Below are 16,750 nucleotides of genomic sequence, written 5' to 3' on the forward strand. Positions count from 1 at the left end.
TAGGAGAACAATAACCTCTATCTCTGCTTGTTAGTGTGTTCTTCAAGAACCACATGATTCAATGTGCTGTTTTGGTTACCTTTGCAATATCCCCTCTAAACTTCACCCCCCTTCTACAATCACAATTAAGTCCCTGGCCTCATCAGTTTCCCTGCAGTTCAATTTCATTGATATAGTACATAGTTTATGATCTCTTCCCAAAGTGCATCATATTACAGTTGGCTGCATTAAACTGGCAGCCATTTATTTTCTCCCGTACTGATAGTATGTTTAAAGTCTACCTGAAGAATCTCAACATCACCTTCATTTACCATTGCTCTTCCCAGTTTAGTATCATGAGCAAACAACTAAATGTCCTGCCAAATCATTTCTTATATCATTGATACACAAATTAAATAACAGAGGACCGAATACCAAGCCATGTGATAAACCTTTGGTCATTTGCCTTCTGCTGGACTCAACTCCTCCATAAACTTCTGTCCATTTAGCCACCTTCTAATCCAAATCACCAGATTCATATCCATCCCGATTTGCTCCAGTTTGTGTGTACTATTTATCCCACAGACAAATGCACAAGAACCTATAAACCCATCAGTATCGTGTGTCAGAATCCACACACAATACTGATGGGTTATAGGTTCTTAAAGAGTTGGAATTAAAAGTAACTGTAGAAGAGGCGTAGATTTGAAACATTGCATCTGTAAGAAAGAAGTGGAAATGAGTTTGTGAGTGGTTATCTATGAGCCTAATGGCTCCTCCTCTACAGAGCATCAAGAAATTTTAAGGTTTTAGGTGCACCACCCCAAATGTGTGAACAGTATTCTAAGAATAAGCAGATTTGGGATTTGTATAGGATTAGTAGCTGGATGGATGCAAAACAGCTTGAGTGCAAAAGAATGCCTAGATTTTTAGAGGCTGGAAGTAAATACCAAGTCCCCATGGGGCTTGCAATTTGCAGACATGGGCATGGCTAATCCAGGGTCCCAGACCTAAGTATGATCTATTTCAAAGCTTTTGGTCATACTTTTCTCTAACTCTTCCACTTCCTGCTTCAACCCTCATACTAACATTGTTCCTAATGAGGATTCTTTACTTAAAACTTTCTGTCTATCTCTTTTCTTGCTTACTAACCTCAGGAGGAGGTCCTCCATTCTCCCTGAAGCTATTAGAGTACTTGAGGGCTAGGGGTGTTTCCTCCTCTTTCAACTAACCACTAATAGTTATAGTAGTGGGCAGCAGCGCTACTTGTATTAACATCCTGTAGCATACATGTTACAATACTGCGATGTGGAAGACAAGGGGAAACCACCACATTACATTCCCAAGTAAAAGCAGCAATGGAAGTTAAAAATGAAATCAAGATTGGCGATGGAGCCTTCACTGAAGGAGTCATGCCCGACAGAAGTAACCAGGCTTGTCAGGTCGACAGCCAACGAAATCCTGGTACTTATTCAAAAATGAAGACAAGAAATAAGCTGAACATTGGAACATGGAATACAAGAACGCTGCTAGAACCAGGTAAAATAGAAAATGTGAAAAAATAAATGGAAAGACTTGAAATAGACATTCTGGGCATTAGTGAGACGAGATGGGAGGGACAGGGTGATTTCTAGAGTGGAGAATTTCGGATAATATATTCAGGACAAAAGAAGGGCAAGTCAGGTGTTGCAAGAATGCTTCATAAAAAAGTTAGAAAGTTAATCACTACAATAATTAACTATAGTGACAGAATCATGGCGATAAGCATTCAAAATGAACCAGTAAACCTCAATATTATAATGGTCTACATGCCAATATCACAACACAGCGATGAAGAAATAGAAGAAATTTATGAACAAATAGAAGAAATCTGGAGCAGCTTTAAAGACAAAGACAATACAATAATAATGGGAGATTGGAATGCTATAGTGGGAGAAGAGAGCAATGATAATGTTTCAGGAAGATTTAGTCTTGGACGTAAGAATGAAAGAGGAAAGCAATTAATAGAATTTTGTACACAAAAACAGTTAGTTATAGTAAATACACTATTTCAAGCTCCAAAAAGAAAAAGATACACCTGGAAAGCACCTGGGGATTAAAATAGATATCAAATAGATTATATATTGGTCAAGAAAAGATACAGAAACCAAATAAAAAATTGCAAAACTATCCAGGTGCTGACATTAGTAGTGACCATAACCTTGTCTTCATGAAAACAGAACTGAAACAAATCCAAAGATACAAACCAATAAGATGGAACCTTGAAAAATTAAAGAAGTAAAGAGAGGATACCAAGAGGCAACTGATCATAACATTCCAGAAAACATAAATAGTCAGAATAATATTGAAAACCAATGGAATATGATTAAAGAGTTAATTACAAATTCATCAAATCAATTATTCAAAAATGCAGAAAAAGAAAAAAGAAAACATTGGATAACAGATGAAATACTTGGCCTTATGGATGAAAGAAGAAAATGTGGCCAAATACAAATATCTTAAAAATCAAATTACAAGAAAATGTAGACAAGCCAAAAAAGAATACCTGGAAGAACAATGTAATAACATAGACGAATTATTTAAAAAAGAAAACAGAGAAAGCCTATAAAGAAATTAACAAACTGACTTTCAGATTTAATAAGAACAGCAAAAACAATGCCATCAAAGATGAAAATGGAAAATTATTAATAGAATCTGAGGATATATTAATGGAATGGAAGAATTATCTTGAAAATCTCTATAATGGCGACGAACTTGATGTTGATATCAGCATAGAAAATCAAAGTGAAGATAATCTAGGACCCCCAATAATATGAGAAGAATTTGATAAAGCACTGTCCGAAATGAGTAAGGAGAAAAGTCCAGGTGTAGACAATATTCCTATAGAACTGCTACAAAATCTAGGTGATGAGACAAAAACCTTACTCTATCAATTAATAGCCTAAATCTACGATAGAGGAGAAATACCAAAGGAGTTTATGAAATCAACCATAATACCAATACCAAAAAAGAATAATGCAAACAAATGCAGCCAATTTAGAACAATAGCTTTAATCCCACATGTTAGCAAAATTCTGCTAAAAATTACTCAAAATAGAATTTATTCAAAAATAGATTGTCTATTGGATGAAGACCAATTTGGATTCAGAAAGAATAAAGGAACAAGAGAGGCAATACTCTGTTTAAGAACAATAATAGAGAGAAGTTAGACCTTAGTCAAAATACTTACATTTGCTTCCTTGATTTAGAGAAAGCATTTGATAAAGTAAACCAGTAAATACTCCTAAATTGTCTAACTAATATCAGCATAGATTGAGGGGTAGGAAAATAATTTATCAAATTTACAAAAATCAAAATGGATGGATTAAAATCAATGATAAGGAGAAAATAATAAATATCAGGAGTGGAGTAGTAAGACAAGGATGTATACTTTCACCACTTTTATTTAATTTATATATTGAAAAGGCCATTCAGGAAACTAAAGATAAAATAAATAGTGGCAAAAAGATAAATGGTGAGCAAGTCATGTGTATAAGATTTGCTGATGACATAGCCCTTGTAGCAGAAAACAGAAGAACGTTAAAAACAATGCTAGATGAAAAATATAAAATGAAAATCAACACAGATAAGACTAAAATCATTGTTACAGGCAAAATCCCTATCAATACAGAGCATATAGACATCAGCAGGGAACAAATAAAACAAGTGAAAAGCTTTAAATATTTAAGAAGCCTAATAACAGAAGATGGCAGAACAAGAGAAGACATAAGATCAAGAATAAACAATGCAAAACCCCAATTCTCTAAGATGAAAAGCATTTTAACAGGAAACCTCAACCTACAATTGAAAAAAAAATATTAGTAAAGACATTGATATAGAGCATTGCACTGTATGGATGTGAAACCTGGATTCCAGGCAGAGAAGATGTAAGAAGATTGGAGGCTTTTGAAAAGTGATGCTGGCGTCGCATGAACAAAATAAAATGGACAGAAAAAAAAATCAAACCAATAAATCCTGAGAGAGCGATAAACTAAACAAAAACTCTAATAAAATCGATCAAAATTAGAAGGGATATGTGGTTTGGACATATACTTCGACATGATGGACTTGTGAAAAGAATAACTGAAGGCAAAATAGAGGGGAAAAGAAGAAGAGGCAGACCAAGGAAAAGCTTTCTTGACCAAGTCAAAGACAGCACGGGTTTGATGAGTTACCAGGAGGTTAAGAAGAAAGCCAATGACAGAGCGGAATGGAGGAAATTGCTGCTGAGCTACCAGTCCCAAGACTGATGCAACTGATGATGAAGTTAATACCAAGGAGAGATAGCCCATCCTGTCTGGTGGTGTGTATTACTGAGAATAACCTGAGATACCTTTTGTGAGAGAAAAGGCAGGGTTGTGTATTGGTGACATTGAAGGTGATCAAGATAAATCCTCGCCCCATTGGAGGATAGCATGTAGATCAGCATTTAAAGCAGTGGTTGCAGATAATCTTGATGTAAGGGATGTCTGGGAACTACATAGCCTGTCAGTAAAGTAGGTTGAATGGAGAATGCTGTCATTGGCAAAGCTATAGACAGGATTTGTAGTGATTGAGAGTAAGCCATTTATATATAAGAGAAGCAGGGTAAGTGATAGAAGAGAGCCCTGAGGCACTTCTACACTGGTGGCAAAGCTTGAAGACAGCGTTCCATCCACGATGGCATGCAGCAAACGACCAGAGAGAAAGCCAGCTATTCAGTTATAGTGGGCAGAGCAGACCAAAGGAAGGCAATTTGTAAATCAGACCTTGATGCCAAACACAATTGAAGGCTCTGGAAATGTCTAGGGCAGCAGTGCATATTTCTCCAAACAATTCCATTGCACATGTCCAGTGGCAGATGATATATGACATGAGATCGCCCATGAATCCTGATTAGCCAAATCCATGGGGGGGGGGTTTGAGAAAGCCTTCCTGCGAGTCCCCCGCCAGTAGTGTTACCTTGTGGTACATTGTTCGTGCTTCAGGCAAAAGAAGCCCTAGAGATGAATCACAGGTAACATGAAGCTAATGTCTCAAACAAGGCATCCAAAAGTACCAAGCCTCCTGGACCACTTACAGCAATTATGATGAAAATAGGGAAGCTCCATGCCGGCTCGATCGTCGCCTGGAATAACAAGGATCGCAATTGCTTGTTTGGGTGGAAGGCAAGCTTCGAAAAATATGTTACAGTCTCCTAAACAACACTCTCAAGATATGTTTCCTAAACATAGGACTATTTAAATTCAAAGCCATCAGCAAAATAGCCAAAACCAAAGCAATTGACATCTTGGCTCCCCAAGAAACCCATGTGCCTGACATAGCTCTCAATAGACTAAAGATCCCAGGCCTAATTCTCATTTCTTATAACTACCATCCCAAGCATGGCCTGGCAACCTACATCCGGCCTGGCCTTAAGGACATAACCCAACCTGATGCAGAATACTCCATACGTATTAAAGTTCAAAATACCACCATCTACAATGTCTACAAACCACCATTGCGATCCTGGCCTAATCAGATGGATAGGCCACCACCTCACCCAGCTATCTATGTTGGTGACTTCAACTCTCATCACACCATGTGGGGCTATTTCTCTCACAGCAGGTATGTTAATAATCTAATTAATTGAATGGGCACATATAACCTGTATTTGATTTACGATGTCAAGCAGGAAGGCACTCTCCACTCAGCCAGATGGAACAGAACCTACACCCCCAGATCTGTGCAGAATCTCTAAAGACCGCCCTCTGCCAACAACCAGAACCATCCTCAACAGATTTCCTAATAGTCAGCATTGTCCTACACTAATAGACAGGTACATCAATCCCAGTCATCAGCAAAACACCAATCGCTAGATGGAACCTTCACAGATCAAACTGGAATACATTTCAGAAATAAATCGAGCAAACCATTAGAGCAATTCCACTAACTCCTAATTGCTATCCAAGATTTGTTAAACTAATCAAAACTGCAGTCAAAGCCTCTATTCCTAGAGGCTACAGAAAACAATACATCCCATGCTGGAGTAGAGAAAGTGAGGACCCTTTAGCCAAATATGAAAAAAATCTGAAGACCCCATTGTTGCTAAGGAGCTCATAGCAACGTTGGACAAAAACAGAACAGGAAAGATGGATCTCGACCATCCATGAACTTTATTTCACCATATTTAGCTGGAAAAGCTGGTCACTTCTGAGAAAATTAGGTGGACACAAAACAACAGAGATAACTCCTGATCAAATGGCTAATCATCTATTGAAAAACCCCCAAGATACGTCCCAGCTCTATCAGAAAAATTACTGTGCAATCTTCCATCAGACAAATCCTGAAGACGGGCCCAGAGCTTCCTGAACTTGTACACCCAGTATCTCGGGAAGAGGTACTAGTAGCTTTAAAACTCACCAAGAATGGCAAGGCTGCAGGAGTGGATGGTATCCTCCCTGAGTTTCTAAAACATCTCGGTCAACAAGGCCAAACATGGCTGGTAGTCCTTTTCTCAAAAATTATAATGACTGGTAAACTACCAAATCTGTGGCAGGAAGCCAAAATAATTGCCATGCCCAAACCAGGGAAAGATCCAAATGATGTGAAAAATCTACAACTTATCTCCTTGCTTTGCTCCACCTTTAAGCTCTTTGAAAGAATTCTCCTTAACCACCCAACCAACCAGGACGTATATATACATCCAAGTTATCATGGATGCAAAGTGCATATTAAAATTGTAATACCCTTGATATTATATTGAAATATATAATGGATATGAAGTGTAGAGTGATGTATTTTATCCATATAGATGGCGACGTAGTTAAAAGAATTTCACCACTCATCGAAAGAGCACTCCCGATTGAACAAGCTGGCTTCAGGCCAGGAAGAAGTTGCTGGGACCAGGTCCTGGCCATGACAACACAGATTGAAGCAAGCTTCCAAAAAAAACTTAAATTTGGAGCCACTTTCACTGACCTAACATCAGCTTATGACAGTCTGGATCAGGGGCCTCCTCCTAAAGTTAGGAAATATTATAAGGTGCAAAAAAATTTTCCAGCTTTTTGAATCCATTCTCTCCAACAGAAAGATCCAGGTCCATATTGGCAGAAAAAACAGCAGGCCCAAATTCCTTCACAATGGTCTCCCACAGGGCTCTGTGTTATCCCCTTTACTCTTTAATATCTACGTGTATGACTTACCACATACCAGCTCAAGCAAGTATATGTACGCTGATGACCTAGCGATCCCACATCAGTCTACCTCCTTTACCAACTTGGAATCAACCTTGAACTCAGACCTGAACATCCTGGAAGAGTACTTCAAGCAGTGGTTCTTGAAGCCAAATCCAACAAAAACTGTATCCACGGTATTTCACCTGAACAATGCAGAGGCGAATCGACACCTCAACCTTTCTTTCTGTGGAAAAATGGTAGAAAAACGAGCCTCACCCAAAATACCTTGGAGTGAGCCTGGACAGAAGCTTAACCTATAAAAGGCACATCACCAACTTGTCCAACAAAATTAAAACGAGAAACAATATCATTTCAAGGCTTGCTGGAACAACCTAGGGTTGTGGTGCAGAAGTCCTAAGGTCATCTGCACTAGCCCTCGCATTCTCTACAGCAGAATACTGTGCCCATGTCTGGGAAAGAAGTGCACACACTAACATTATAGACACCCAGCTAAACTCTACCATGTGCACAATTAGTGGGACAGTAAGAAATACTGCTCTCTCTCTCTCCTGGCTGCCTGTCCTATCTAACATTGCTCCACCAAACATGCGGAAAAGGAAGCCCCGATTACAGAATTTAATAAAGCAATGAGCAACTCACTCCTGCCCCTACACCAAACTCTCAAATCCACCTAGTCTTCGCCTAAAATCTAGAAAGCCTTTCTGGTCCAAGGACGAACTCTCTTCAGCTGCCCTGCCATCAACACCTGACATGTGGAGAGGATACCGGTCCAACAATCTCCAAACCAACGGCTTTCTGGTAGAAGATCCCTGTGCTTTGCAGCCTGGTTTTGCTCTTCCTAGGAAGATTTGGTCATCGATCAACAGGATCAGAACTAATCACGGCAGATGTGGCTACCTACTATATAAATTGGGGATGTTAGACCGCCCTTATTGCGATTGTTCTCTTGTTGCTCAGATGATTACTCATATTGTGAACTACCCAAGGTGCCAATTTCATGGTGGTGGTCTACAGGACATCCACAAGGTGACAGATGAGGCCTTCGATTGGCTTTCCAGATGGACATTGACCTACAGCTGTTCTGTATTCCTTTTGCCATAAGAATAAATAAATAAATAAAAGCAGAATCCATACTGGTATTGGTTGATTAACTGGTGAGCTTATAGGTAATAAAGAAGTTGACTATTGATAACTTTCTCCATGATTTTGAAAAGGACTGAGTAATGGAAACTGGTCAGTAGTTGGACTGAAGGCTTTTTTGGAATTTGTTGGATATATACTTGCTTCCATGAAATGGGATAGGTGCCAGCTGGGTAAAGAAAATTGAAGAGAAGATAGAGGAAAAGTATTAGACCTAGAGCACAATTTTTGAGAACAAAAGAGATACAATCAGAACCAGACAACTTTGAGATGTTCAGGTTGATATTCTTCTTATGTCTTTTTGGCAAAAGACCATAGACAAGCTTTTCTTTGGGTGCTGCAACAATGGTGCCATCTAGATGGGAGAAAGGTGGAAGAACAGGTGACCAGAAGTGGCATTATATGACTTTTGCAATGGATCAGAAGGCATGGCTTCAGTTTGGACAAGAGGCAAGTTTTCTGCTATTGGTCTTCATGAAGTTGCATTTGAATTTACTGACAGATGCTTTACATAAAAAAAAACCTCTGCTATAAGCAGTTTTTTTTCCCCCTTCAACTACTTTCATACATCTTCTGTTGAACCACAGTTTGAAAAGTGGATGGGAATTCTGGATGGAATGAGGAATGAATAACTTCATTCCACTGAGGATGATTTCTGTTACTCAACGAATGCAGGTGTCTAGGTCAGAATGGGTAGGTAGGTGTACGATTTGTATTAAATCATTGCTTATAGCAAAATCTTGTGCATCATATCCAGCCTGATCAGTAGTGTTAGAGAAAGGGAGGTAGCTGTTGCAGGCATTCAGGTCACCTAGGAAGATGACTTTACTGTTTGGATAGATGGACTAAAGATGGTTGAGCTTAATGGAGAGGAATGTGAAGAGGTCCAAGGGGTTTTCATAGTTATGGGCCAGTAAATGCAGTAGATGAATTTTACTAAGTAGGTAAGGAAACCTTCAGCCATATGAGGTCAAAAGCAAGGGATTCTAAATTTAGAATTCTCTGGCAAGCATTGTCAGAATGCACAAAGGCACAGGTGCCATCCTTGTGGCAAAACAAATCATTGTTATTGTTCCGGGCAATTCCAAGGAGTCGACAGACTCATCGAGGGAGGCCCTAACATCATGTCAAGAACAACGATTCGACATTGACACAGTATCTATCATACCTTGCCTTGAACTCATTCACGGTCATAGCACCCACAACAGAGTCTGGAAGCTTATTCCACTCATTCACCACTCTCCAAGTAAAAAACCTAGCTCTAACTCCCTTGTCAACCAGCTCTTGCCCAGCTTCCATGCATGGCCCCTTGTCCTCCCACCACCAGTCATATTTTCAAAAATATCTTCTGGATCAATCTGATAGAAACCCTTCAGTAATTTAAATGTCTCAATCATATCACCCCTCCTTCGCCTATCGTCCAATCTCTGCAACCCACATATCATGAAGAGTATAAGTTGGCCACTGAAGGGGAAGTGTAGTAAATATATCTGCAATCAGGTTTCTGTTAAGAGAGGAAAGTCTGGTTTGAATGTGTGTAAGTAGTGATGTACATTGTTTATGTTGGAGTTTATACCACAGATGTTTGTCAAGTGGATGTGGAAATGACTTTTTTTTTTTAAATAGTGATTATAGTACGTTCTGAATATTGTGTTTCGTTTTATTTGTTTGAATGAATTGTTTGTTAAGGAAAATTTATTTTGATATAAGTACTGCCATCATTGTTTGTCAGTTTTGTTTCTGGTTTTATTGTTAGATGAAAGGAAAGAGTGAGGAAATGCAGTGGGAGGACAGTCTTGTGAACATGACAACCATAAAAAGAGCGACCAGTTTCCTTTCCATTCTGTGGCCTTGACAGTGCCTCCCATAGCACCACCCGGACTCCCTAACCAGGCACGACCTGGCAGAGTATGTGGCAGTGGATTATGTGCCACTTCACTGTGAAGCCTCTTGAGTTACTGACTAGTTAGGGCCCATGTAGTATCTGGTGGCCAGCCTGCATTACCAGCACCTCTAATGTAACCTCAAAATGAAGGGGAGGTCTCTAAGAGAGGGAATATAGGCTGGAACCCCTGCTCTGGAGACAAAATATAGTCTTTGCCACTTCAAGTCCCCAATAAGCAGTGTGGTGGTGTTTCATTGGGCAATGAAGGTCATCTACTGATCTGGTTAGCATTTCTCCACTTAGGAAGATATTTTTGCAGTGGGAATGCATGCAATGTGTGCCAGAACCCCTTACATAAAAACAGGCCACACCATAGGAAGTAAGGCTGACTTGACAGGGAGATTGTACATTGTACAACCCTGCTCATTAGTGTATAAATTCCATTTCCTTCCATCCCTCTTCCCCCATCTATTCCATCATAGCTCAAATACCTCATAATTATTTAATTTGCACTCATCATGCTAATTTGCCAATGCATGCCATCTATCCCCTGGATTACAGCAGCAACTAATTACATGTTTCCCATAGTTGACCTCCATCTCACACAGACAGCCATAAACATACAGATTCAATTATTTCATTAACATTAGCAAAATCCTTCTCCCCATTCCACCATAACCCCCAAATCTTTGATCTCCTCCACCTCCTCTAAAATATCCCCACCAATACTATACTCTGCATTCCATCTTTGCTTCCCAAATTTTAAAACCTTACACTTCGCAACATTAAACAGACAGCCCCACACTCGCCCATTTAAAGTCTATTAGATCCTCTTGCAAAGTTACAACATTTGCTCTACTTCTCGTAACGCTCCCCAACTTTGCAACATCTGCAAACAACTGTAAATATCAACATTTAAGCCCTTTCCAATATCATTTACATACAATTTAAACAACAATGGCCCCAAGACAGACCTCTGGGGCACACCACTAGTGACTTTAATCTTCTGGGACATTACTTACTCCTCTGCCTCACTGATATCCACAACTGCTCAACAGCTTCCCCTAAAAGTTCTAGTTTCCCTGATTTTCCACATCCACTTCATACAACAACACTTTTTCCAGACTCTGAACACCAAATCCAGATTCAATATCTTAATTCTCTCACTCTTTTCTTTTGCTACTTCCATTAAGTCTTTCATATCCTCCCTCATAAAATGCTTTTCTCCTTTTAAATCATTCATTCCAGCCAAAACAATCTACTCCTTCACATTACCCTTTTGAGCTCTAGTAGCCTTGCTAACATTAGTTTTTGCACCTGGAAAGTACAATTTTGTCACTCTTGCTAATGACACTTCTTATGATAGAATCACTGTACAAGACTCTATCCTTAATTTTTTCCTTCTCTCTCTTTTCTCACACTTCTTTCTTTCTATCAGCTGGGCCACTTGCAAGATGTTTCTGCATTCGCTGCAACTCATGCTGCATCCTGTGTATCCCTCCACGTAATACACTATCTCCCTCATGACTCTTCATTCTGTACATCCTTCATGCTACTACTCTTTCGACCAACACTTTTACTCTCTCAATCATGTCAGTTTTAATATCTCTTTTAATCCTATCTTCCATTATGCTATCACATGCATTTTCACACATATTCTCTGTTCTGTTTATAGATAACTCTATCTAGCATAAATTGTAAGACATATTTTAATGGGATAGTTGTGCCTGATGGTTTGCAAAAGATGAGCTGTATATCAGCTAAACTCACTCAATTTTATCCTTTAGTTTCCTGTATATTAATATGCTCAGCCTGTTTGTTTTTCTTAGTAAATTATACTAATAATTAATAAACAGTAAATTATAATAATATAATTTGATATCAAACCTCATTCAGTCCTCTAGGATATAACCCTCTTTCATGTTGATCAATTCAATAGGAATCCATATAAGAAATAACTATTATGTTCTATTAAGACAACAGCATTGAACAGTCAAAGGAAGAGAGGTTTGGTATTTAACATTAATGCTAAGATAAACTTCTTGAATGGTTCTTGCTGTCTTGAGATATAAACTGCAGTGCAAGAAATGAATGTGAAAAATTTGGAAAAAAGAGCAAATCTAATAATTGTGAGTACCTGCTAGATTTCTGTTCGGGACATCGCCGACAACACCAAGTGCCTACATAACATTGTGCATAAAATCACATGGAGAGAATACACAAGAATTAATAAGCCTGACTTTGTAAATATATTCACAATGGCTCAGGTTATGAGAATACAGGCAAACTGCAATAGGAAGTGACTACCACTCTGTGCTACAGAGAATAAAAAGAAAATGTGTATTAAAATTTTAAAAAGAAAGTGAAACAGCTCTTAAATGTTTTTTTATTATTTCGGGCGACTCCAGGAGTCCTTAGACTCATCGAGGGAGGCCCTAAACACCATGTCCACACAACTATGCGATTACATTCTCACAGTATCTATCACAACTTGTCTTGAACTCATTCACCGTCATAGTACCCACAACATACTCTGGCAGCTTATTCCACTCATTTACCACTCTAAAAGTAAAGAACCCAGCTCTAACACCCCTGCTAACCACACTCTTGCCCAACTTCCATAGGTGTCCCCTAGTTCTCCCACCACCAGTCCTGATCTCAAAAATATCCCCTGAATTAATCCTATAGAATCCCTTTAGCAATTTGAATGTCTCAATCATATCGCCCCTCCTCCGCCTATCAACTAGTTTCTGCAACCTACAAATCTTCAACCTGTTCTCATATGGTTCATTCCGTAGACCTGTTATCATCTTAGTCACTCGCCTCTGGATCCTCTCCACCTCCTCCCCATCAAGAAGGAACTGAGGTGACCAAATCTGGGCACAGTAGTCGAGATGAAGTCTTATCAAGGCTCGGTACAGAGGTACAATAACTTGCTTGTCTCTGCTCGTCAAGGTATTTTTCAACAACCAAGTGAGTTGATGAGCTGATTTAGCTACTTTTGCAGTGTGCCCCCTAAACTTCATCTCCCTATCCACCAACACTCCCAAGTCCCTGGCCTCATCAATCTCTTAGAGTACAGTTCCACCAATGTGGTATACTGCTGCTAATCTTTTCACCCCAAAATGCATAACCTTACATTTTGTCACATTAAATTGACATCCATTCTCCTTATTCCAGAACTCCAATCTATCTAAGTCATCCTGCAAGACTTTGACATCTTCTGCATTCCCTATTGCCCTACCCAACTTTGCATCATCAGCGAACAAATGAATTGTTCCACTTAGATCCTTACCTATATCGTTAATGAACAGATTAAACAGCAGTGGTCCAAGAACAGAACCCTGCGGCACACCACTAGTCACAGGCCGTCTTTTGGACTCTACTCCTGAATAAACTACTCTTTGATATCTCTCCATCAACCACCTATCCACCTCACCAACCCTATATCCATTCCCATATGCTGTAGTTTACGGATTAGTATTCCATGTGGTATCCTGTCAAACGCCTTTGCCAGGTCCAGCAGTCACTGTAAACCCATTTCCCTTATCCACTTCAGCCGTCACCTTGTTGAGCAAGTTACTGAAGCATGATTTACCCTTCACAAAGCCATGCTGTCCCCTGTATAGTATCTCATTTTCATCAATCCATTCCTGTAATTTTCCCTCGACTACTTTCTCTAAGACCTTGACAACGACTCCTGATATGCTGATTGGTCGGTAATTCGCAACCGTAGTCTTTGATCCTCCTTTATGCAGTGAAACTATTTTCCCCTCTTTCCACACCTTCGGGACTAAGCCAGATCTAAGACTCAGATTAAACAACATGGTCAAGGGCACTGATAATTCTTTAGCCGCTTCACGCAAGACCTGTGCCGGTATACCATCCAATCCCACAGATGTGTTCACATTAAGGTTCTGTAATAGACTAGTCACCTCCACTTCATTCATCACTATTCCCGTGTAAACTAATGGTTCCTTCATTTTTTCAATGTCACCACCTGGATGATATGCTTTTGCAAAGTGCACACTCAGTAACTCCACTATATCGACCGATTCAGTGACCTCCTTACCATCGTCATTCCTTAAAATCATTTTACCGTGTACAGTTTTTTTTCTTGCTTGCAGCATATTGAAAGAACTGTTTTGGATTCTCTTTTGCTTGCAAAGCTAGTTTCCTTTCATAACCCGCTTTTGCTTTTTTTTACCACACTCGTTACCTTTCTGGCCTGCACTTTATACCATTCGTGTGCCTGCAGGTCACCCCTTTCTTTAAATTCCCTCCACAGTTGTTTCTTTTTTTTGCAGCTCAAGCTTAATGGTGTTATTCATCCATTTAACCCCTACTTGTTTTACTATTCGGACCCTAGGTATACAATCAGCCATTACCTCCTGTAAATGCTCCTTGACCACTTCCCATGCTCTATCGACATCCAGCCCTTGCAGTTGTACATGCCATGGCACTGATCCAAGCAATCTCCTAAGCCTGTCATACTTGCCAGCACAGTAATTCCACATATACCCTGTCTTGATCGAAAATTCCACACCTTTAGCCACCTCCCAGGTCAAGACCTTATGATCACTCTCACCAATAGGTGGCAACATGGTCATATTCATTACAGTCAAATTCTCAGATGCTATTACCAGGTCAAGCACTCTCACACCCCTAGTATTTTCAATTACATGCTGTCTCAGATAGCTATCCCTTAATAATTGAATAAAATCCTTTTCCTTCCTCACATGTGTCCTCTCCTCCTTCCAATCAATGTTACCATAGTTGAAATCCCCCATAATAATTACCCTCCTTCCACTCATTTCATCAATTTCCCTATGCATACTATCTCCACCATCTATTCCATCACCTGGTCTATAGCAGCACCCAACTGTATATTTTATTCTGCCAGTATCAATCTCACACCAAATAGCCTCAAATGAGCTCCTTTCACTATCCTGCAATACAACTTCAATTCTCCTTGGCTGCAGTTCATCAGCTATCATCAATAATACCCCTCCCCCCATTTTATTCTCTCTGTCCCTCCTAAACACACCATAACCTACACATTCTATCCCACTAACTATATCTTCTTCCGTCAGCCATGTTTCACTAATGCCAATAACCTGTGGCCAGGAAGAGCCAATCAAGGCCAAAAATTCTTCCTTTTTGTTCCTAATACTCCTGGCATTAGTATACATGAAATGCAGTGATCCTTAGTCCCACCCCTATATTGATAGGTTATTCTAAATGACCCATTCCCATTTTTTTCCTTAGTGCTGGCTCGGGTACATTATATACATTCTTACACTCATCTGTCGCACTGATGTCTGCATATCCATTCCCCCCCCCTCCTCCTTGGTAGTTCTAATTTCCCTGGTTTTGCACATCCATTTTCACTTCATTCAGCAACACTCTTTCCAGTCTCCGCACACCAAGTCCATTCAAATGCAGGCCATCCATCTTGTATAAGTCCTTTCGCCCTTCAAACTCATTCCACACGTCCACGAATTCCACACCACACCGTCTGCATAACTTACGCATAACGTCATTTGCAATTATGGCCCTCCTCCTAAACTCCTCTCTGTCATACCGCGGCAACAGACTAACCATTCTAACTCTGTCACTCTTTTCTTTCGCTACCTTTAGCAATACTTTCAAGTCCTCTCTCATAAAAAATTTATCACCTTTCAATTCATTCGTACCCGCCACAATTATTAATTCTTTCACCCTCTGTTTTTGCACTCTAATACTCTCACTTACATCCTTAAATTTCGCACCCGGTAAGTACGATTTAGCTACACTGCCATCAATCACCCCTCTTAATAACGAGTCACCATACAACACTCTTTCCTTCATTTCAGAAACTCAAACATATGCTATGCTATGCAGGATGTTTCATTTTTAAAACTATTTTATGGATGCTAATCAATTTGATACATACTAAAATATAGCACTAAATCAAGTTTTGTTTCAGATTGGGTATAATTTGTTGTTTTACTGTACAAAATTCAAGCTTTATGAAGACAAGTACCTATTTGGAAACAAGGTGGTTACATAAGCCACCAACAGTAACTTCTTTATATGAATCCACCCTGAAAGGCCAGCCTTGCTTTAGAAACCAATCTCAACTTTTTCACCTCAAATCAAGACCCAATTAAGCAGAGTTTTATCACACCAACTAGGAGATGATTCGTTTACCACCTAAAGACATTAACCAACATCTATAACCTATGGTAAAAACTGAACTCACAACCACTTGAATGATAAAACATTTGTGCCAAAAAAATTTCTTCCTGATTAGTATAATGAATTACAATTTAAAACTAATATTGTAATTTTAGTTATTAGAACAAATATATACTCTTCAAATGCTTAAAAGATATAAAGTTATTACTAACTTATGTCATACAGCATGTTGACAAATCTTCACATTACATCCCTCAGAATTTGATGGGTCAAAATCTTCACTGCTAAGCACCTCTGCAAGGTATGGTATTTAGGTCCTCTAATTTCTTATTTGGGTTTGTCAATTCAACAATTGGCTGGTTGGAGTAGC

At 39.3% G+C, this 16,750-nt stretch overlaps 2 protein-coding genes across 2 annotated transcripts in view; one reads left to right on the forward strand and one right to left on the reverse strand.

The window, feature by feature from the left end:
* LOC150104464 (serine/threonine-protein kinase Tao-like) overlaps positions 1-16,750 on the forward strand; it is a 713,758-nt gene that overhangs the window by 615,372 nt on the left and 81,636 nt on the right. The gene's annotated exons all lie outside the window — the stretch shown is intronic.
* The window catches only part of Der-2 (Derlin 2), a 106,224-nt gene that overhangs the window by 88,512 nt on the left and 962 nt on the right, over positions 1-16,750 (reverse strand). The gene's annotated exons all lie outside the window — the stretch shown is intronic.

This window comes from Typopeltis vanoorti, chromosome 7 (assembly GCF_054136105.1).
Source record: "Typopeltis vanoorti isolate ZY-2024b chromosome 7, IOZ_Tvanoo_1.0, whole genome shotgun sequence".
In the NCBI taxonomy this organism is placed as follows: Eukaryota; Metazoa; Arthropoda; class Arachnida; order Uropygi; family Thelyphonidae; genus Typopeltis; species Typopeltis vanoorti.